The 21,919-nt window shown below is 45.0% G+C and overlaps 1 protein-coding gene and 1 pseudogene across 1 annotated transcript; one reads left to right on the top strand and one right to left on the bottom strand.

Moving 5' to 3' along the window:
* LOC310691375 (vomeronasal type-2 receptor 26-like) overlaps window positions 1-21,919 on the bottom strand; it is a 460,470-nt gene that overhangs the window by 179,623 nt on the left and 258,928 nt on the right.
* Window positions 1,189-17,637, top strand: LOC310692467 (annotated as a pseudogene). The gene is made up of 4 exons (XR_014530118.1): window positions 1,189-1,315; window positions 1,505-1,875; window positions 17,028-17,169; window positions 17,256-17,637. The product of XR_014530118.1 is annotated as an uncharacterized misc_RNA (transcript).

Here is a 21,919-nt window from a genome sequence, read left to right as displayed (position 1 = left end):
GGAGAGGTTGGCTCCCTGAGAGATTTTCTCAAACTTGTCTCTGTTTCTTCAGCCTGTGCTTAGTGATACCTTGGTCTAAGAACAGCCCTGTTAATGAATGATTTGGGCAACACACTCTGCAAAACCAGGAGTAGGTGTTCCGGCTAGCGAACTTTGCCCCAGAAGACGATGTTGAGTTTTCTTAATATTGATGTGGTCAATGATGCTACTCAGAGGTGTGTGTTTGTAATTATAACCTGCATGGTGGCACATCTGTGAGCTCTTAACAATTCAACACACCTGTAGTATTTTAACAATTTAACTAATTAGCAGTGGGAGTTTACCTGCTGCACCGAATGCTGCAATGTGATACGGTAATTGATTATTTTGAAAACTGTATTTAAGTTGACCAAATGCTTTGTATGGTACTGGCTGGTGTAGAGTTGCGAGTTGCAGCTGTTTGATTATTATTTAAAAATAAAGCAAGCAAAGATATTGCGGGCACATTTTTATTCTGTATCCCCAGTCGCTGCGCAAACTTGGTTGGCGAAGAAAGTCCAAGAGATGAATGGAAGCCGACCGATGGAAGGGCACCGGTGATGGGAAGCTTCATTGGGGAAAGCACACCTTGGTTTAAGAACGTTTTCAGCATAAGAACAGGCTTCCGGAATGCATTAAGTTCATAAAGAGAGGTACCACTGTACATGGTTGTTAAATGTGCCTGAGTTGTTAACAGACCCCTACTCCCTCCCCCAGCTATTATTCCCTGACTTTCCTAGGAAGAGGGACCAATTGTTAAACCATTCTGGGAATTGTAGCTCTGGGAGTAGAATTGGGATCTCTTAAAGGCTCTCAGCACCCTTCACAATGTACAGCTCCCATAATGCTTTGTGAGAAGGTTTAACTGTTTAAAGTGGTGCCACAGTGCTTTTAACTGCATGGTGTGGATGTGGCCTCAGGGTAATTTGGACAGTGAGCTGAAAGCATCTGCAAAAAGCCTGCCTCAACCAGCCATTTTCAATTGTAAATATTGGGTTTTGCTTTCTTCAAATAGTCCCTCTATTACAACTTTGAGAAGGGAGGAGAGTCCGTGAGGAAGCCAGCAGCAAACCCTATAACCAGAATTGCTTCTAGTACCTCCTTTTATGTTAGGAGTCACAGGGGGGAGGCCTCATGCAAATATCTCCAAGAGTTTTAAAAAAGAATCCACTTCAATATAAAATCTTCCCTTGCTTCCCACTTCAAGATCCCTTCTTTCCTCTCTTGTTAGGACATTACTTTGCTAACATGATAAAGTTCTTGTTGTTTTTGTTTTCTTTGGTGGCCTCTCAAAAATGTAAGTGTTTTTAACTGTGGGAAGTTCAGAAATATGCATCTATTTCATGTGGTGATTAGATGATTTTCAAGTGTTCACTGAAACCTCTGTTTTCAAGGGGTTTGATTTATTTCAAGTACAGTATTGATTCATTTCATGTGTGGATTGAATGCTGTTCAAACATTAATTGACAAATTCTCTGTTTTCAAGGGGTCTTATCAGACATTCAGCTTGAATTGTCTGGGCCAGGAATGAAGAGACCGGGAGAGAACCTCAGCCTGCTCTGTAAAGTCACGGGTTTCTCCATCTCCACTCAGCATTATGTGTGGCACTGGGTCCGTCAAGCACCCGGGAAAGGTCTTGATTTTATTGCAGGAGCAGACCCCAATGATGGGAGAAAGTGGTATACTCCTTCCCTGAAGAGCCGTACAGCTGTTTCTTCAGACAAGTCCAAGAATGAGCTCTCTCTCCAGCTGAACTCCCTGACAGCTGCAGACTCAGCCATGTATTTCTGTGTCCGAGAATACCACAGTGAATCAAGATCTATTGAGTTGTGTGCAAAAACAGGAAGCTTTCAGAATGTAGAATCCCTGCTTCTGTTCAGAGACTAATAAAGTCTACTGCATAAAGACAATTAACAGAGTAATCCTAAACTCAACTGATGCCGGGGAAGGGAAAGCTAGGTTGCAGCATTTTGGTTGGCCTAATGAAGGTATCTCCAAATAGTTGTGTGTGTATAATTGCCATCAACATTTTTGCTTTTGATACAATTATGGTATGTGGTGAAAGTTGGACCTGTGATTTTCTTTATTATTATTTTCTAGAGATGTATGTAAATACAGGGTCATCTTCCTGTTTAAATCAGCCAGACTCCCTCTCAGCCACAGCTACAATGAAAGGAAGAACTCTCTGTAGACCTGGGACAATGTTCAGTCAATGCCTCTAGAAGCACAAGTGGGGGAAATGCTACCTTTCCCTCAATCCCCCCCCCCCCAGCCATCTTTGCAGTTTCCTCCCCTCCTCCTCATTTTCAGCACGGGGGGCTGTTCAATTCCTGAGCAAGGCCTTATAATGTACCACTTTCCAGATAGGTGTTCAATCTGAGGTCTACTCTCCCTACATGTCTTGGTTCCCTGGATGGTCTGGGTGTGACATTGTCCAGGGAGGGGACCAGAATACATGGGACACATAAACCAAGCTACTTGGATAAAGAGAAGGTATGATGCAGCATCTCCAGAGACAATTCAAACAGCCACCTCTATCTACGGATGGACAACCTTGAACCTGAGGACACATCCATGTATTACTTTGTAAGACATACAGAGAGTGGAAGTAGTAGTAGATAGGTAGCCGTGTTGGTCTGCCATAGTCAAAATAAAAAAATTCCTTCCAGTAGCACCTTAAAGACCAACTAAGTTAGTTCTTGGTATGAGCTTTCGTGTGCATGCACACTTCTTCAGAGAGTGGAAGTGAATTTGAAGCCAGGCAAAAAGCTTCATTTGCTCACTGCAAGGAAATGAATAAAACTATTGATAACAACTGAGAGGAAGGGTTTGATTCCTCCATTTCCAGACCTCCCCTCAAACAAGGGTGGCCATTCCTGCATATTGATTTGCGCACAAGAGCTCTCTCTAGGCAAGTTCTTCAAACATCCATTCTCATTTCCCAGCTGGCAGTGAAATTTCCTCTTCATCTATGAAAGGAGCATTATAGCACTTCTATTTTTTTATATTATTTTTTATTGGTTTTCCAAATTATTACAGATCGGACCAAATTACTTTCATTTAATACAATTTCTTAGGAAAGATATCAGGTTTCCCGCTCCTGTTGCAAACATATGTCCATCACTTCCTCCTGTAGCCACTTCATCTCTCCCAGGTCACACACGCTCTGCCATTTGAGTTGGCAGACATGGGCTTAAGTGGCACAGCTGTATGCAGTGAACTCCCCAGAACCCACTGGGGAGCATTGCCAGGAATTTTACCTCATAAATCCTGGCTTTCTCCTGCCAAAACCTCCCCACTTTGGAGAGCTACCACCATAAATTGTGACGTCAGCTGGAAACCATTATAGCACTTTTCCTGCCTCACCCATTGCTGGCAAAACAGCCAGCTACATGACCTACCATATTTTTCGTCCCATAGGACGCTCCATCCCATAGGACGCACCTAGTTTTTTGGGGGGGAAATAAAGGGGGGAAATTCCCTTTATTTCCCCCCCAAAACCAGGTCGGGGAAACCGAACCAGGTCGAGGAACAGCGAGATGGCGGCGCTGCGCCTCCTTGCTGTCCCCCGAGCTTGTGGGGCTGGCCAATGTCTGTCTGGCATGTGGGGTGCACTGGGCGGCAGGCTGCTGTCCGCAGCGTGGGGAGCCCTGCGGGGAACTCCCGCAGGGCTCCAACATGCTGCGGATCTCTGCCCGGCGGGCGGGGCGCTCTGCTTCAGGGCGCCTCTCACGCCGGGCGGCAGGCTTCTCTCCGCAGCCTAGACAATCCTGCGGGACCTCCCGCAGGGCTGCCTAGGCTGCGGATGTGTTCCCGAAGCGCCAGGCGCTCTGCTTTCAGGGCACCCGACGCTCCGGGAAGCAGGCTGCTATCCGCAGCCTGGACAGCCCTGTGGGAACTCCCGCAGGGCTGTCTTAGCTGCGGATGTGTTCCTGAAGCCTGGAGAGTGAGAGGGGTCGGTGCACACCGACCCCTCTCGCTCTTCAAGCTTCAGCGAAAGCCTGCATTCACCCCATAGGACGCACACACATTTCCCCTTCATTTTTGGAGGGGGAAAAGTGCGTCCTATAGGGCGAAAAATACAGTATTCTGTTGCCTACAAAAGAGTGCTCTTTTCAAGCCTGCAGGGAATGGGTTTCTGCAGCTATATGGGCAACCCTTAATAGAAACAAAGTTTCGGCAGTTGAAGGATTTTAGGACACAGGTTTCTCCTTGTTTTCAGGTGGGCTGAAACAAGGAACTGTCAAAATGCCTTGCCATGTGTTCTAATATTCTTGCTCAAAGCAAGATATTTATACATACACTATCCATTCCACAATAATTTTCTTTCTTTGCTGATCTATGTTATTACTTAATTTTTAATCTATACTTTTGCCCACTTGATTTCATCATATTCCTCCTGCCCAGGTGCGCTAAGAAATTACTCCTTACCTCCAGAGTACAGGCACAGGGCATGCATAAAGTGACAAAGTTTCCAAAACCCTGTGTTGCTCTTTTATAGTGAAAGGGATACATAAACACACTACTGTAAAGCACTGTGCAAACTGTACAGCAGCAAAGAATGATTATTATTATTTTTACAAAGTCCATCCGGCTGTGTTTCCAGTCCTCCATTGCCAAAATTCTCCGTTGGTGCTTCTATACTCATAGGTATGCAAATCTTCAGAGAGATCTTCTTCTTTAAAGCAAGCAAACACCCTTTCTTCTACTGCATACTTGGGACTGCTTTTCTCTCAACTCTCTCAAAGAATCAGACAAGGAAAATGATAGTTTTCCTTCAACTTGTCTTCTTTTCAGCAGCTTTTAGAGGTAAATTCACCCTTCCAGTTGAAGAAAGCTGGTACACTCTGGGTGTTAATAACATGGATCTGGTCTCTCAATATGCCTTTCTTTCTAGGTGTCCATTCGGAGGTCCAGCTGGTTGAGTCTGGAGGGGATGTGAAAAGGCCTGGGGAGTCCCTCCGCCTCTCCTGCCGAGCCTCTGGATTCAACTTTGGGGACACTTACATGCACTGGGTGAGACAGGCTCCTAGGAAAGGCCTGGAATGGGTGGCTTTCATACACCCCACTTCAAATTACATTTACTACTTGGATAAAGTGAAGGGACACTTCAACATCTCCAGGGACAATTCCAGGAGCTTGCTCTATCTGCAAATGAACAGCCTTAAACCTGAGGACACGGCTGTGTATTACTGTGTAAGAGAGAGAAAGGCACAGTGAGAGAAAGTGAATCTGAAGCCTGGAAAAACCTTCCTTTGCTCACAGCTGCTCGCTGAGTTGATCCAGCTGTAAGAGACTGAAAAAAAATATTCAGATAATTTAGACCAATAATCTGCACTGGAACTGAGAAAAAATCACCTCCCAAGATGACTAAAATAAAAACAATTGGAAATATATGTAGCATTTTCCCCACTTGGGATTTGAGAGGGGTTCACTGAAAGTGATCCTGTATCTACAGAGGATTTTGCCTTTTGGTGTAGCTATGGCTGAGAGGGTGTCTGGCTGTTTTAACAGGAAGCTAACCCTACATTTTTGGGGGACGTGGGTGGCGCTGTGGGTTAAACCACAGAGCCCAGGACTTGCCGATCAGAAGGTCGGCGGTTCAAATCCCGTGACGGGGTGAGCTCCCATTGCTGGGTTCCAGCTCCTGCCCACCTAGCAGTTCGAAAGCACATCAAAGTGCAAGTAGATAAATAGGTACTGCTCCAGCGGGAAGGTAAACGGCGTTTCCGTGCGCTGCTCTGGTTCGCCAGAAGCGGCTTACGCTTACGCCGGCTCCCTTGGCCAATAAAGCAAGATGAGCGCTGCAACCCCAGAGTCGGCCACGACTGGACCTAATGGTCAGGGGTCCCTTTACCTTTTAACCCTACATTTACATACAGATAAAAGTGTCACATTGGCTTTCCACAGACACTCTCTCCATCTCTTTGTTAAGCTGAAGGCAGACGTGTTTGGAAATATATGAGAATTAAGCTGTCGTTTTCTTTTAATAATGAATATTGGACGGTCCTCAGTCAAGACCTCAGAAGTTCACTACAATGTCAGTTTTCCAGGAAAGAAGACACAATTAGCCATATATTTGAAACTGCACAAACCTGACTAATTAGGCTTTTGTGATATTTAACCTTGGAGGAAATCTCACTTTAGTATAGCAACAGCTCTGTGGCCACCATTGTGGAGTGACCAGTGCTATTTTTCTAGAAAATGAGGTGTTGGAGTTCACCATAAATGCAATGGTGCCCACCTGAGAGGTGCCGGAACTGAGTTCTGGTGAGGTCTAGCTGAAAAATAATAATAATCCCAAGCATTATGGGAGCTGAAGTTTGCGTGTGAAGACCCGCAACCCCCCTCCAAAATAAATCACACAGGACACAGAATATTTGTTTAAGATTTTTTGGCATTAGTTTGGCCACAACTTTATTGATTACAGCATGTGAGTGGTTTGCTTAGGCATTGGTTCGGACTACTTGAACCTGCACCGGCAGGAACAGGACTGACAACTGGAACCTCCATAGGTCGGTAAGGCAAAACATGCTGGGGGAGCACAGAGGTGGATTTCCACCTCTTAGTTCATGCCAGATGCTCCCAGGAACTCTGGAATGGTCCTACCCCTGAGACGGGATTGGACAGAGCAAATTGAGCCCCTGGATTCCTTTAACAGAATTCCCTAGCAGCAGTAACAAAAATGAGGGGCAGGCACAGCCAATCCATAATCCCCTCCACCAAAGGATGCACCAATGCCTAACCGCCAGCCTTACAAAGTTGTGACGATTTGCTACATGGTAGGCAAAAACCAAATGGCACCAGTCAATCAGCCAAGTGGCAAAATTCCTACTGGGCCCCTGCTCCAAAAACATTTGACCCCTAGACAGGCATAGCAAGGACAAAAACACAAACTTAAATTAAAGGGAGGGAGGGAGATCCGCTGCATGATGCAAAAGTGAAAGTACTTCGCCTCGTTCAGCCCCTTAAATAGCCCCTTAGTTGCCAATCAAACCCCAACCGACAGAAAAATTTCCCCAGCAACAAATGGGCAACCAATGATGTGAGGTGGTCATTCAAACAGGCCTGCCCCAGCAACAAGAAGGCAGTTGGGTGATCTCACCGCAACACATTGCTCTCCATGATTTGGAGGACATGATTTTTCATTGGTGCTGAGAGTTGTGAAGGGAGCCCTATTAACACCACAAAGCTATGATTTCAGAGTGGTTTAACAATCAATCCCTCTTTCCGCAGAACACTGGAAATGGTAGCTTTGGATGGGGAATAGGGGTCTTCCTAAACACTCTCAACAGCCTTAACAAACTACAGCTCCCAAGACTCTTTATCATAGTCCTTTAAATGTATCGTGTGACTGTGGCCCTTGCTGAATCAGAATGTCTATGTCCTCGCTCCACGTTAGGAGGCGGCATGTGGGCAGCCAGTGGGCAGCACGAGTGAGGAAAGGGCTCTTGCATTCAAGTTCTGCATCTGTTTGGCCACAGTTGAGAACACAATGCTGGACTACATGGACATTTGCCTGTTCCAGCAGGAACTTCATTATGGACCCATGCGCAAAATGCATAACAAAAAGAAACCCACAAAATAAAGAACAAAACAAGAACGAAAACAAAACAATAACCCCCTCGTCCACAAAGGATATAGCATGTTAGTCCACCAAAGGCCTGGTTGAAGAGGAACCCTTTTTCCCTGGTGTATAATGAAGGTGCCAGACAAGCCTCCCTTGAGAGAGCATTCCCCTTCGGTGGAAGGAGAATTCAAAATCTCTAATAAATAACATTTCACACAATAAGCAATTTGTCATAAAACCAAGTCTCAGAACTCTCCCCTCCTGTTTCCCACAAGGGGGCAGGCATGGCTTGAAGAACAGAAAAACCATGCAGCATGACTGAAGTAAGATGGTGCTCGTGGTGCTTTTGGTGGTTTCAAGCGTGAGGCTACTTATTTCCACAGAGATTTCCTTCAGAACTAACATTGTACAAGTCCCTTGAGACTTTGTGTCCCTGAGAAACTTTCTCACTATTCTCTCAATGTTGTCAGTCCAGTGGTAACAACTCATTAAGGGGGGATTTGTGGCGTCATTTGGGTGATTTCTGGATTGAGAGCATCAAAATAAAAGCAAGAGAAGTCCAGAACACGGTGATTCGTCCAAGGGCATGAGCATGCGATGTTTTGTAATCCATCCATGGAGAAGATTATGTGTAAACAAGATATATGCAATTTGTGCCTAGTTCTACTTTAGAGATACCTATAGTAATATGTTTTAGATGACAAAGTGTCAATGCTATATAGACCAGGGGCTGTTAATCTAGACACCCGGGCATGTCTGAAAATCAGAAAAAAAATGCCATCAGCACCGCCCACAAGCACTGCAACCAAACACATGCAACAATCTATATATTAGATACAACAAAATGATTATTTAAATTCTAATTTTAGTCAAGGGGAGGGGACCATATGGAAACCAGGGACGGTTCCCTTAGATGTAATTGCGCCCACAAGCACCCAGGTGGCAGTCTTTGATGCAAAGTCAGCTTTTATATTTGCTCATTCATTTATAAGACAGGATTCCCCATACTTTGAAAAGCACAGGAACAGTGAATAATCAGAATGACTTGTCATATGCTCTAATATTCCTACATTAACACAATATACTTATGCACAAACTCTCCAGCTATCATTTTGTTTGAAACCTCTAAGGGAGGACATTCCACAAGCATTTACTTTCTCTGCCAGGCTACAGCTTTTAAAATAAACCTGCCATTTCGTGCGTTCACATCGCTGCAGCCCAATTCCTACCTACAACTATGGCAAGGAATTGTTTGCCATTAAAACTGCAGCACGTTTCGCTGCAGGGGGTGGGCTGGATTGACCCTTGGGGTGCCTCCCAATACTACAATTCCCTGAAAGTCTCAAGGTCTTTCAGGGCCTTGTTATCTCATGAACTGCATGTTCGGCCGCTGAGGAATAATAGGCAGTAGACCCCTGGTTTTTTAATTAATCGGAAGGGGAAAAAAAAAACAAGTAGCCTGCAGAAGAAATCCAGCTAAGATCAGTTTTGTGGTTTGGGTGCATGGAAGTAGCTACAGGTGTTGCATTTGGAATTGTACATGGGATTTGCTTTGCTAATGCCAGCAATCCACCCTACTTTCTGGTGCAAGCCAAGGGTTGGATTTTCTTTAGCTAAATAAATTCTGTTGAGTGAGCCTTGTCTCGAGAGTCTGTTTCCCTCTCTCTAGGAGGAAATTGGTATTCCTTCCAGGGAAAGTACCTCACACACACACACACACACACACACACACACCATCTTCCACAGTGCAAGCTCTGTGTATGTTCAAAGCGACGCACAAAAGCCTGTGTTGCTCATTTCACACGAGAGGAATACACACATGCACCACTCCAAGAAGCTTTGCAAACAGCACAGAGTATGAGATTTTTGCAAATCCAGACACGCCTCCAGTCCTGTATTGCCAAATGTTTCCGTTGGTGCATTTATCCTGGTGGCTATGTAAATATTCAGAGAGAGCTTCCTCTTTAAAGCAGTCAGACATGCATGCTTGGGTCAACACTTCGCACGACCTTTCAAAGGATTAGAATGAAGAAAATGATAGCTTTGCTTCAGCTAGTTTGCTTTGCAGCAGTTTTGGGAGGTAATATCATCCTTTCCATTGAAGAAAGCTAGTACATTCTGGGTGTTAATAACATGCAGCAGGTCTCTTAAATGCCTTTCTTTTTAGGTGTCCAATCGGAGGTCCGGCTGGTGGAGTCTGGAGGAGATGTGAAAAAGCCTGGAGAGTCCCTCCGCCTCTCCTGTCGAGCCTCTGGGTTCAGCTTTGGGGACTATAGCATGGACTGGGTGAGACAGGTTCCAGGGAAGGGCCTGGAATGGGTGGCCTACATAAACTACAATTCAGTTGCAATGTACTACCTGGATAAAGTGAAAGGAAGATTCACCATCTCCAAGGACAATTCCAACAGTCTCCTCTATCTGCAAATGAACAGCCTTAAACCCGAAGACACGGCTGTTTATTTCTGTGCAAGAGGCACAGTGAGAGGAAGTGAATCTGTAGCCAAGCAAAAACCCTCATTTTCTCATGGCTGCTCTCAATTACAATCTTGAGGAGCAAACATTGCAACTTACAATGAAGATAAATATTTTCATGTCCCCTTTTGCACCCCAGAATTCACCATCACATTTTACATGTAAGTCTATGAGGCCCCCAAACACATTTAAGGTCATGTTTTTGCACAGGTTCCAGCAGTACCCTGAGGCTTCTCCTATTTACAGACCCTCCAAGTGTCCCTATTTTACAGGTACAGTCCTGGATTTTACAGAAGCCATCCCGGGTTGTGATTTGATACCAGAATGTCCTCCTTTCCCATAGGAAGTCACTATTTTCCCCAGAGAAATCTTGGAAGGTATGGAATTATCTGACCACCCCGAGTCATCTGAAGGCAGCCCTGTATGGGGAAGTTTTTATTGTTTAGGGTTTTATTATGTTTTTATATGTTGTTGTTGTTTTATAAGGGATGCGGGTGGCGCTGTGGGTTAAACCACAGAGCCTAGGACTTGCCAATCAGAAGGTTGGCAGTTTGAATCCCCGCAACGGGGTGAGCTCCCGTTGTTCAGTCCCTGCTACAGCCAACCTTGCAGTTCGAAAGCACATCAAGTGCAAGTAGATAAATAGGTACCACTCCAGTGGAAAGGTAAACGCGTTATACTTATATACTTATAAGTATAACTTATGCACAAACTCTCCAGCTATCATTTTGTTTGAAACCTCTAAGGGAGGACATTCCACAAGCATTTACTTTCTCTGCCAGGCTACAGCTTTTAAAATAAACCTGCCATTTCGTGCGTTCACATCGCTGCAGCCCAATTCCTACCTACAACTATGGCAAGGAATTGTTTGCCATTAAAACTGCAGCACGTTTCGCTGCAGGGGGTGGGCTGGATTGACCCTTGGGGTGCCTCCCAATACTACAATTCCCTGAAAGTCTCAAGGTCTTTCAGGGCCTTGTTATCTCATGAACTGCATGTTCGGCCGCTGAGGAATAATAGGCAGTAGACCCCTGGTTTTTTAATTAATCGGAAGGGGAAAAAAAAAACAAGTAGCCTGCAGAAGAAATCCAGCTAAGATCAGTTTTGTGGTTTGGGTGCATGGAAGTAGCTACAGGTGTTGCATTTGGAATTGTACATGGGATTTGCTTTGCTAATGCCAGCAATCCACCCTACTTTCTGGTGCAAGCCAAGGGTTGGATTTTCTTTAGCTAAATAAATTCTGTTGAGTGAGCCTTGTCTCGAGAGTCTGTTTCCCTCTCTCTAGGAGGAAATTGGTATTCCTTCCAGGGAAAGTACCTCACACACACACACACACACACACACACACACCATCTTCCACAGTGCAAGCTCTGTGTATGTTCAAAGTGACGCACAAAAGCCTGTGTTGCTCATTTCACACGAGAGGAATACACACATGCACCACTCCAAGAAGCTTTGCAAACAGCACAGAGTATGAGATTTTTGCAAATCCAGACACGCCTCCAGTCCTGTATTGCCAAATGTTTCCGTTGGTGCATTTATCCTGGTGGCTATGTAAATATTCAGAGAGAGCTTCCTCTTTAAAGCAGTCAGACATGCATGCTTGGGTCAACACTTCGCACGACCTTTCAAAGGATTAGAATGAAGAAAATGATAGCTTTGCTTCAGCTAGTTTGCTTTGCAGCAGTTTTGGGAGGTAATATCATCCTTTCCATTGAAGAAAGCTAGTACATTCTGGGTGTTAATAACATGCAGCAGGTCTCTTAAATGCCTTTCTTTTTAGGTGTCCAATCGGAGGTCCGGCTGGTGGAGTCTGGAGGAGATGTGAAAAAGCCTGGAGAGTCCCTCCGCCTCTCCTGTCGAGCCTCTGGGTTCAGCTTTGGGGACTATAGCATGGACTGGGTGAGACAGGTTCCAGGGAAGGGCCTGGAATGGGTGGCCTACATAAACTACAATTCAGTTGCAATGTACTACCTGGATAAAGTGAAAGGAAGATTCACCATCTCCAAGGACAATTCCAACAGTCTCCTCTATCTGCAAATGAACAGCCTTAAACCCGAAGACACGGCTGTTTATTTCTGTGCAAGAGGCACAGTGAGAGGAAGTGAATCTGTAGCCAAGCAAAAACCCTCATTTTCTCATGGCTGCTCTCAATTACAATCTTGAGGAGCAAACATTGCAACTTACAATGAAGATAAATATTTTCATGTCCCCTTTTGCACCCCAGAATTCACCATCACATTTTACATGTAAGTCTATGAGGCCCCCAAACACATTTAAGGTCATGTTTTTGCACAGGTTCCAGCAGTACCCTGAGGCTTCTCCTATTTACAGACCCTCCAAGTGTCCCTATTTTACAGGTACAGTCCTGGATTTTACAGAAGCCATCCCGGGTTGTGATTTGATACCAGAATGTCCTCCTTTCCCATAGGAAGTCACTATTTTCCCCAGAGAAATCTTGGAAGGTATGGAATTATCTGACCACCCCGAGTCATCTGAAGGCAGCCCTGTATGGGGAAGTTTTTATTGTTTAGGGTTTTATTATGTTTTTATATGTTGTTGTTGTTTTATAAGGGATGCGGGTGGCGCTGTGGGTTAAACCACAGAGCCTAGGACTTGCCAATCAGAAGGTTGGCAGTTTGAATCCCCGCAACGGGGTGAGCTCCCGTTGTTCAGTCCCTGCTACAGCCAACCTTGCAGTTCGAAAGCACATCAAGTGCAAGTAGATAAATAGGTACCACTCCAGTGGAAAGGTAAACGCGTTTCCGTGCACTGCTCTGGTTTGCCAGAAGCGGCTTAGTCATGCTGGCCACATGACCCGGAAGCTATACGCCGGTTCCCTTGGCCAATAAAGCGAGATGAGCGCCGCAACCCCAGAGTCGGCCACGACTGGACCTAATGGTCAGGGGTCCCTTTACCTTTACCTATGTTTTTATATATGTTGGAAGCTGACCAGAGTGGCTGGAGCAAGCCAGTAAGATTGGGGGGCGGGGAGTATAAATAGTAACATTATTATTATGGAATAGGATGTCCCTATTTCCATCAAAGAAATGTTGGAGGAAATGTATTTCCCCTACACTTCATGTCACTCTCGGGGCTTATCTACACTTGCAGTTAAACCTCTCTGTCTGAGCACTCTTTTTTTGCTCTGGAAACTTCCCCGCAAAAACCTGCTCTTTAAAGTTGAATAGGAGCAATTGTCGATTCAGGTTTTCCAAGGATTGACATTTGCTCCAATTCAGCTTCAAAGAGCAGGTTTTCATGGGGAAAGATTTGGAGCCAGAAAAGAACTGTTTGGACACAGAGCTTTAAATCACGGACTGTGCCTGGAAAATGCAAAGGAAAGCTTAGTGTGGATGAGCCCTCAGTTGCAGCATTCAGCTAGACATTAGATCAAGGGAAGGGTGACATCTCTATTATATGACAGAGTGTGACCCTGACTCTCAGAATCGCCTAGTATAATTCTTGCTTTGGACCCTCTTTTTCATAATCTATATACACTCATCATGATTCTTGGGATCTTAGGGTCTTTTTATCTTCAGCCTAGACTGCAGGGGGTGGAAATTTGTGGAGAACCTGAGAAATCTGTTTCCAAGAAGGAAAAGTAGGAGCAGTGTGCCTGGCATACACAGTGAGCCTATCCTCAAACTACTTCCAGACCTTTTCCACTCCTGCCTCCAGTCATAGATGGTCAAAAATTGGCAGTCTTTCTCTTTTATCCAATGGCAGGGGAGTGGAACTTGTGGCCCTGCAAATGTTCCTGGGCTCCTGCTCCCACTGCCCCTGATAATTTGCTTTGATGGCAAGACTGATGTGACTTGGAGACCAATAACTACTGGATGGCATCACAATGGCTACCCCTAGGATGAAAGGCGTTGGACTCCCAAAACTTTGGATGAGTTTCCCCACCCCTGTACAAAGGCAAATGCTGGTGAGGACGACTCCATCTTAATTCACCCAGACAACCTCTGCACTCCTGCGACATCCTTAGCCACAACCCTAGTGTGCTTATGACTTGTTGTCAGTCAACCCTTCCCCAAGCAAAAGGGGGGGAGGTGGAATTGGCTCAACTTTGTCTCTTTCCTTTGCCTATGAAGGCGAACGCCCTCCTTTCAAATGCAGAGGATTATTCTAAATATTTATCCAAAGGAAACATTGAAATATCTCCCTCCTTGCAGTGCAAGCATTCCCCCCCCCAAAAGACTCTTGATGGGATTTCATGATAATAAATAACAGTGTTGCATTTGGGAGGGTGGTGGGCATTCCAGGGGTGGGGGAAGGGTGCACTGGGCTGTGAATATAAGGGCAGTACCTATATCTTACATTTTCTTTTATTTACATAAAAATTCCTCTTCTGTTGCCACAGCAGAGCTCCCTCCCAGCCTAATTTTTTCACCAGCTGCATCTGAAATTATAATTGCAACACACCAACAGCATCTCTATAGGAGCATGGGGAAGAGAGGCTGAAATCATCATCATCAGTTTTAAAGTATAAAAGAGAGAAAAATCCATCCCCAGTATATTAATCTCTTCCAAACCTTCCTCCAACACCACCTTTGATTGAATTTTGCATTCCGTTTATGCCACCTCCATTAAAACTCCACTCTGTATGCTTTTGTCTCTATGTGGTTGTGTGTGCAGGGGACAAAGAGGAAGTCAGCTGAAACCCTGATTCCCCCAAACTGCTTTTATCTGCCTCAATGGGGAGGTCTCATGTAAATTCCACCAGGAAGTTGAGAATAGTTTTGGATTAAAAGCCCTGAATATAAACTCTTCACTTGCTTCCCAGCCCAGAGTCCCCTCTTTCCTATATCTCTAGGACATCCATTCATCAACATGGAGCTCTTGTTGCTCTTGTTTTCTTTGGTGGCTTTTTCTAAAGGTATGGGAAGTTTTACAGTATTAATTTACTTCATGTGGTGATTGGATGATGTCCAATCATTCATTGCCCTCTTTTCTCTCTTTCCAAGGGTTCTCCTCAGACATTCAGCTTGTATCAACTGGGCCAGGAATAGTGAGACCAGGAGAGAATCTAAATCTGCTTTGTAAAGTCACAGGTTTCTCCATCTCTACTCAGTACTCTTGGTGGAGTTGGATCCGTCAAGCTCCTGGGAAAGGTCTAGAATGGATTACACGGATATACCCCTATGATGGAGGAAAGGCATATGCCCCTTCTCTAAGTAGCCGAGCAACCATTTCTTCAGATGCCTCAAAGAACGAATTCTCTCTCCAGCTGAACTCCTTGACAGCTGCAGACTCCGCTTTGTATTTCTGTGTCCGAGATAGCACAGTGAGACAAAGCCTATTGGGCCCTGTTCAAAAAGTAGAAGTTCTGCTTCTATAAACAAATACACTGTGAAAGTTTTGACAGAGCAATTCTACTTTCCACAGATGATGCGGAACAACATCCAAACTGCCTGTCTTTTCAATCTGTAACTTAATCCAGAAATGATTATACCGATGAAAAAACCTACAGAAGGAATACACGATGGAAGTAGACTTATGTGGATCAGTACAATGCTGTACAAAATGACTTTGCTGCAACATTTTCTCCTACCACCTAAAATCAATATCCTTTTTTGTTATTTGTGTTTTGTCTGCTCATACCTATGAGTTATGTTTAAGGCTGCTTGCGATAGACCTCAAGTAGAAATGTGGACTTTTAACAAAATTGTGAATTTGCCATTCTGCCTTTCTTCATCATCCCATCATCCCTTGGAATGGCATGAAACCTCCTCTGCAGCACATACAACCTGGGAAACCCGGGTTCAAATCCCTACTTGTCCATGAAGCTCACTAGATGACCATGGGTCAGTCACGGCCTCTCAGCCTAAGCTACCTTATTGGAGTGTTGTGAAGAATATATGAGGAGGGGGATATCGGAGTGTTGTGAGGATATGAGGAGAGGGATATAATGTATAGCACCTTGAATTCTTCGAAGGAAAATCTGGGATTAAATACAATGAATAAATAGAATAAATTCCATGGGAATGGTGTTTATGCATGCATGCATACCACAGTCAAGTTGGTGGAGCTGATCAGATTACTCATGTCCACACACTTACCTCTCCATTGTGGGGAAGAGAAGAATCACATTTGGAAAACATGGTTAGACAGGTATGTTCGGCACTGGTGTGTTCTGTGATATGTTAACAGGTGAATTAACTGAAAGAATAATAACTTAAAAATCAAGATCTAATACTTAAAATGTGTTTTTGATGCAACTACATGTTCAGTGCCGCTTTGCTCTTCCCAATGTCACTAAAAGCTACAACCACAAATCTATGCCAAATGCCATTTAGCAAATTAAACTTCCCGTCAGAAACCAAGATCCATATTCCACCTCTTCCTGCTGCCCACAAGGGGGCAGCCATGGTGTGAAGAACAGAAAATTCCATCTGCAATAACTGGAATGGCATTGGGTTCCCCACCCCTGTCCAAAGGCAAATGCTGGTGAGGAGGACTCCTTCTTAATTCACCCAGACAACCTCCACACTCCTGCTACATCCTGAGCCACAACCCTTGTGGGCTTATGACTTCTTGTCAGTCAACCCTGCACCAAGCAAAAAGGAGAGGGGTGGGTGGAATTGGCACAACTTTGTCTCTTTCCATTGACTATGAAATAATAATTAAGTAAGTAAGTAAGTAAGTAAGTAAGTAAATGCCAGCCCCGTTAACTTTCCACCACAACCAGCAGTTTTAAAGTATATATATAAAAATCCATTCCCAGTACATTAATCTCTTCCAAACCTTCCTCCAGCACCAACGTCTTTGATTGAATTTTGCATTCCATCTATGCCCCCTCGATTAGAACACCATTCTTTGTGCATTTCCCTGTTTGTTTGTGTGTGTGCAGGGGACAAAGAGGAAGCCAGCAGCAAACACTGATTCCCCAAACGGCTTTTATCTGCCTCATGTGCCTCAATGGGGAGGTCTCATGTAAATGTGACCAGGAAATTGGGAGTAGTTTTGGATGAAAAGCCCAGAATATAAAATCTTCACTTGCTTCCCAGCCCAGAGTCCCCTCTTTCCTGTATCTCCAGCACATTCATTCATCAACAATATGGAGCTCTTGTTGCTCTTGTTTCCCTTGGTGGCTTTTTCTAAAGGTAAGGGAAGTTCTGCAATATTAATTTACTTCATGGGGCCATTAGATGACGAACAACCATTCATTGCCATCTTTTCTCTTCCCAAGGGGTCTTCTCAGACATTCAGCTTGTATCATCTGGGCCAGGAATAGTGAGACCTGAAGAGAATCTCAACCTGCTTTGTAAAGTCACAGGTTTCTCCATCTCTACTCAGTCCTATTGGTGGAGTTGGATCCGTCAAGCTCCTGGGAAAGGTCTGGAATGGATTGCATGGATATACCCCTATAATGGAGAAACAAGATATGCCCCTTCTCTGAAGAGCCGAGCAAGCATTTCTTCAGATGCCTCAAAGAATGAGTTCTCCCTCCAGCTGAACTCCCTGACAGCTGCAGACTCCGCTGTGTATTTCTGTGCCCGAGAAGACACAGTGAGACAAAGCCTATTGAGCCCTGTTCAAAAAGAAGAAGTCCTGGTTCTATAAACAAATAGACTGTGGAAGTTTTGACAGAGCAATTCTACATTCCACAGATGATGCGGAACAACATCCAAACGGCCTGCCTCTTCAATCTGCAACTTAATCCAGAAATGATTATACTGATGGAAACCTACAGAAGTAACACACAATAGAAATAGAAAAATGTGGATCGGTACAACACTTTACAAAATGACTTTGCTGCAAAATCAATATCCAGTTTTGTAAATACATGATTATCTGTGTTTCGTCTGGTCACATCTCTGAGTTATGGTTCCAGGCGATTCTCACTGGAGAGAGCATTCCACAAACAGGGAGCCATTGCAGAAAAGGCTCCTTCTAATTTTCTCACCCTCCAGACATCATGTGGAGGAGGAACATGAAAAAAGGGCCTCAAATGATGATTTCAGTGTCTGGATCAGTTCTATGGATCTTTAATTTACACCAAGGACCATCAAACATTCTGCAATGGGCACTACACACAAGCACCACAACCAGCCACACACCACAGCTTGTTCTATTGCTTACACTAAAGAGCTTCTTTGAAATTTCTATTAGGGAGAGAGGATACTGTGAGAAGTGTGCTCGCCCTCTGCAGTGTACCTCATTGTGGGCAGGCACTCCCCTGCGTGCCAGGATCTGACTTGGGATTCCCAGACCTCACAGGAAGGCTCTACCAAACTTGTTGCTTGACTACCGTATATACTCGAGTATAAGTCGGCTTTTTCAGCATATTTTTTATGCTGAAAAACCCCCCTCGGCTTATACTCGATTGAGGGTCCCTGTCCGCAGCTGTCATCAGTGGTGGAGGAGGAACTAGCACCCTGATAACAGCCATTTCGAGCTGTTTGTTCTTCCTCTGCCGCTGTCGCCACCAGCCTCTGACCTCTCGGCAGCACCCTAGGTAGGCAGGGGAACGGGAGGGGCTGGGAGGGAAAGGTTTGTGGTGTGGTGAAGCAGCTTATACTCGAGTCAATAAGTTTTCCCGGTTTTTTGTGGTAAAATTAGGTTCCTCGGCTTATATTCGGTCGGCTTATACTCGAGTATATATGGGTAATTTGCCCTGTCCACTTGCCTTATCAAGTGAATCGGGAGCAAGCATGGGCAACCAAGTTAAAGGACGTTCCTCCAGTATATAATACAGACCCATGGCTTGTTCTGCAGCCACATTTCATTGGATCCCCACCCACCCACTTTACATATTGCTATTGCATGTTGTTCTGCTCCACTTTGCTATAGCATAGTCGATCACCGTGTTGGGGTCCAGGTTGAAATTTTCCAACTCAGCCCTCTGCTTTTTGCCATCCTCATTGTAATTGTCACAACTTTGACAGTTTAGGCATTGGGTAGGTATAGTCTTGTTCTGAGGGGCGGTTGTAGCCCCTGCCTTCGAAACAGAGTATCCTGTTAAAGGGATCATGGGGAGATGCTTCTGTCCGGATGCCCAGACAGGGGTGAGGTGCCACAACACTCCCCAGGTGCAATCCAGTGGGGGAGATACCCCTTGATGCAGGTCAGGGACTCCCTCATTTCTTCTTGTCCCCAAAATACAAGTTCTTTTTGCAGGAAGGGGTGGGGTATACAAAATACCTATGCCAAACTTTTGTTGTCAATGAAGTTGTGGCCTGATTTCACCCAAGTATTGGTTGTTGTGTTATTCTTGGTATTGGGGAGGACCAAAGGGAGGATGCCTTGACATGCAAACAGGGAATGTTTCTGAACGTGCATATGCACCCATATACCCCCCCCAATGTAAACAAAGCTTTTGTATTTCTCATTCACATCTTACAGATACAGATAGGTAGCCGTCTGCCATAGTCAAAATTAAAAAATTCCTTCCAGTAGCACCTTAAAGACCAACTAAGTTAGTTCTTGGTATGAGCTTTCGTGTGCATGCACACTTCTTCAGATACACTGAAACAGAAGTTGCCAGTTCAGTGTATCTGAAGAAGTGTGCATGCACACGAAAGCTCATACCAAGAACTAACTTAGTTGGTCTTTAAGGTGCTACTGGAAGGAATTTTTTTATTTTGACATCTTACAGAGACAGGATTCCCCATGCTTTGAGAAGAGCAAGAACAAGGAGCTATGTCATGTGTTCTTCTATTCTACATTAATACAGGATTCTTATACCTATGCTATTCATGTATCTTTTTATTCAAGGCCTTTAAGAGAGAGCATTCCGCGGATATTTCATTTGTTTGCTGAGCTGTGATCTACAGTGTTAATCTAGATTTTTCTTCCACTTCATTTGACCATATCATTGCAGTCCAATTCCTCTCCACAGTTATGCTAAGAAATTGTTCCCCACCTTTGATGGTACAAGCACTGGCCATGCTGAAAGTGATGGAGTTTCTGAAAACCTGCGTTGCTCTTTTTTCCTGAGAGTTCTACATAAAATCATCACTGTAAAGACCTGTACAAACTGTGCAGCAGCAAAGAAGGAGATTTCTGACAAAGTGCAGATATGACTCTAGTCCCTCACTGCCCAGAGTCTCTGTTGGTGCTTTTATACTAATGAGTATGTAAATCTTCAGAGAGAGCTTCCTCTTTAAAGCAGTCAGAGAACCTCCCTTCCCTTGCATATGTGTGACCACTTCTTGCTTATCTCTCTCAGACCAGGAAAATGATAGTTTTCCTTCAACTTGTTTTCTTTTCAGCAGCTTGGGGAGGTAAATTCATTTTTCCAGTTGAAGAAAGCTGATACAGTCTGGATGTTTATAACATGGATCTGGTCTCTCAATATGCCTTTCTTTCTAGGTGTCCAATCGGAGGTCCAGCTGGTTGAGTCTGGGGGAGATGTGAAAAGGCCTGGGGAGTCCCTCCGCCTCTCCTGCCAAGCCTCTGGGTTCAACTTTGGGAATGCTTACATGAACTGGGTGAGACAGGCTCCTGGGAAAGGCCTGGAATGGGTGGCCTACATATATCCCCAATCTAATTACATTTCCTACTTGGATAAAGTGAAGGGGAGATTCACCGTCTCCAGGGACAATTCTAATAGCCTCCTCTATCTGCAAATGAACAGCCTTAAACTGGAAGACATGGCTGTGTATTACTGTGCAAGAGACACAGTGAGAGGAAGTGAATCTGGAGCCAAGCAAAAACCCTCCTTTGCCCACAGCTGCCCTTTGAATTGATTCAGCTGCAAGAGACTGAAGAAACATGTAGTTCAAATGATTCTTTTTTGTCCTCTTTGGTGTGTCAGCACTTCCCCAACTGTTTCTTATTTAGGTCAATGTGGCCCCAAGACATATTTTAGGTCAGGATTTTACATGGGTTCAAGCAGCAAGCTATGGTTCAATTCTTGCTTCTCTCCCTCTTTTACATGAATTACATATGACACACATGATGCCCAATGTTCATTTTTTTTTTCTTTTTGGAAGTTAGGGTCTTTTTAAGGCTCACGTGTGTGCATTTGCCTATGGTGAGGTCATATGATGTTTTCTTTATGTAGCGCATATACCGTATTTTTCGCCCCATAGGACGCACTGGCCCATAGGACGCATCAAGTTTTTTGGGGGGAAAATAAAGGAAAAAATGTTTATTCCCCCCCCCCCAGGCGCTTGTGGGGCCGGCAGTGGGGAGAAGCGCTCTTCTCCCCACCGCCCGCCTTGAGATCAGGTCCGGGGACAGCGGGAAGACGCGCTGCACTTCCCAGCTGTCCCCGGAGCTTGTGGGGCAGGCAGCGAGGAGAAGCACTCTTCTCCCCGCCGCCCGCCTTCAAATCAGGTCCGGGGACAGAGGGGAGACTGCGCCTCCCCACAGCGCTGCGCCTCCCCACTGTCCCCGGAGCTTGCGGGGCTGGCGGCGGGGTCTCCCCGCGTCAGCCTCCAAACCACTTCGGGAGACAGCGGGATGGCGGCGTTCCGTCTCCCTCTGTCCCCCAACCTTATGAGGCTGGCGCTGGGGCTCTCCTGAAGCCTGGAGAGTGAGAGGGGTCGGTGCGCACCGACCCCTCCCGCTCTCCAGGCTTCAGCGAAAGCCTGCATTCGCCCCATAGGACGCACACACCTTTCCCCTTCATTTTTGGAGGGGAAAAAGTGCGTCCTATAGGGCGAAAAATACGGTACTTTATTTAGTTGTCGTAAAGCATTTTTCATGGCCTCTGGGTTTGGATATTTATTCATTGGGAGAAATGTTGGAGTAGTGACACCATCTCTCCACACAAGACTCTGCTTCTCCTAAAACATCTTAGTGTCTTCCTACAAAGCAATCATATATGACAATTCAGATATGCATGTGTAACAAGGGCTTTTATTTATGCAGAGAGCCGCCTATCAAAATACACAAACATTCTAA

The sequence above is a fragment of the Podarcis liolepis genome (genome assembly GCF_965112155.1).
Source record: "Podarcis liolepis genome assembly, chromosome: 13".
NCBI classification, from domain to species: Eukaryota; Metazoa; Chordata; class Lepidosauria; order Squamata; family Lacertidae; genus Podarcis; species Podarcis liolepis.
Note: the sequence above shows the minus strand (reverse complement) of the source record. Positions and strands in the feature narration are given on the sequence as shown.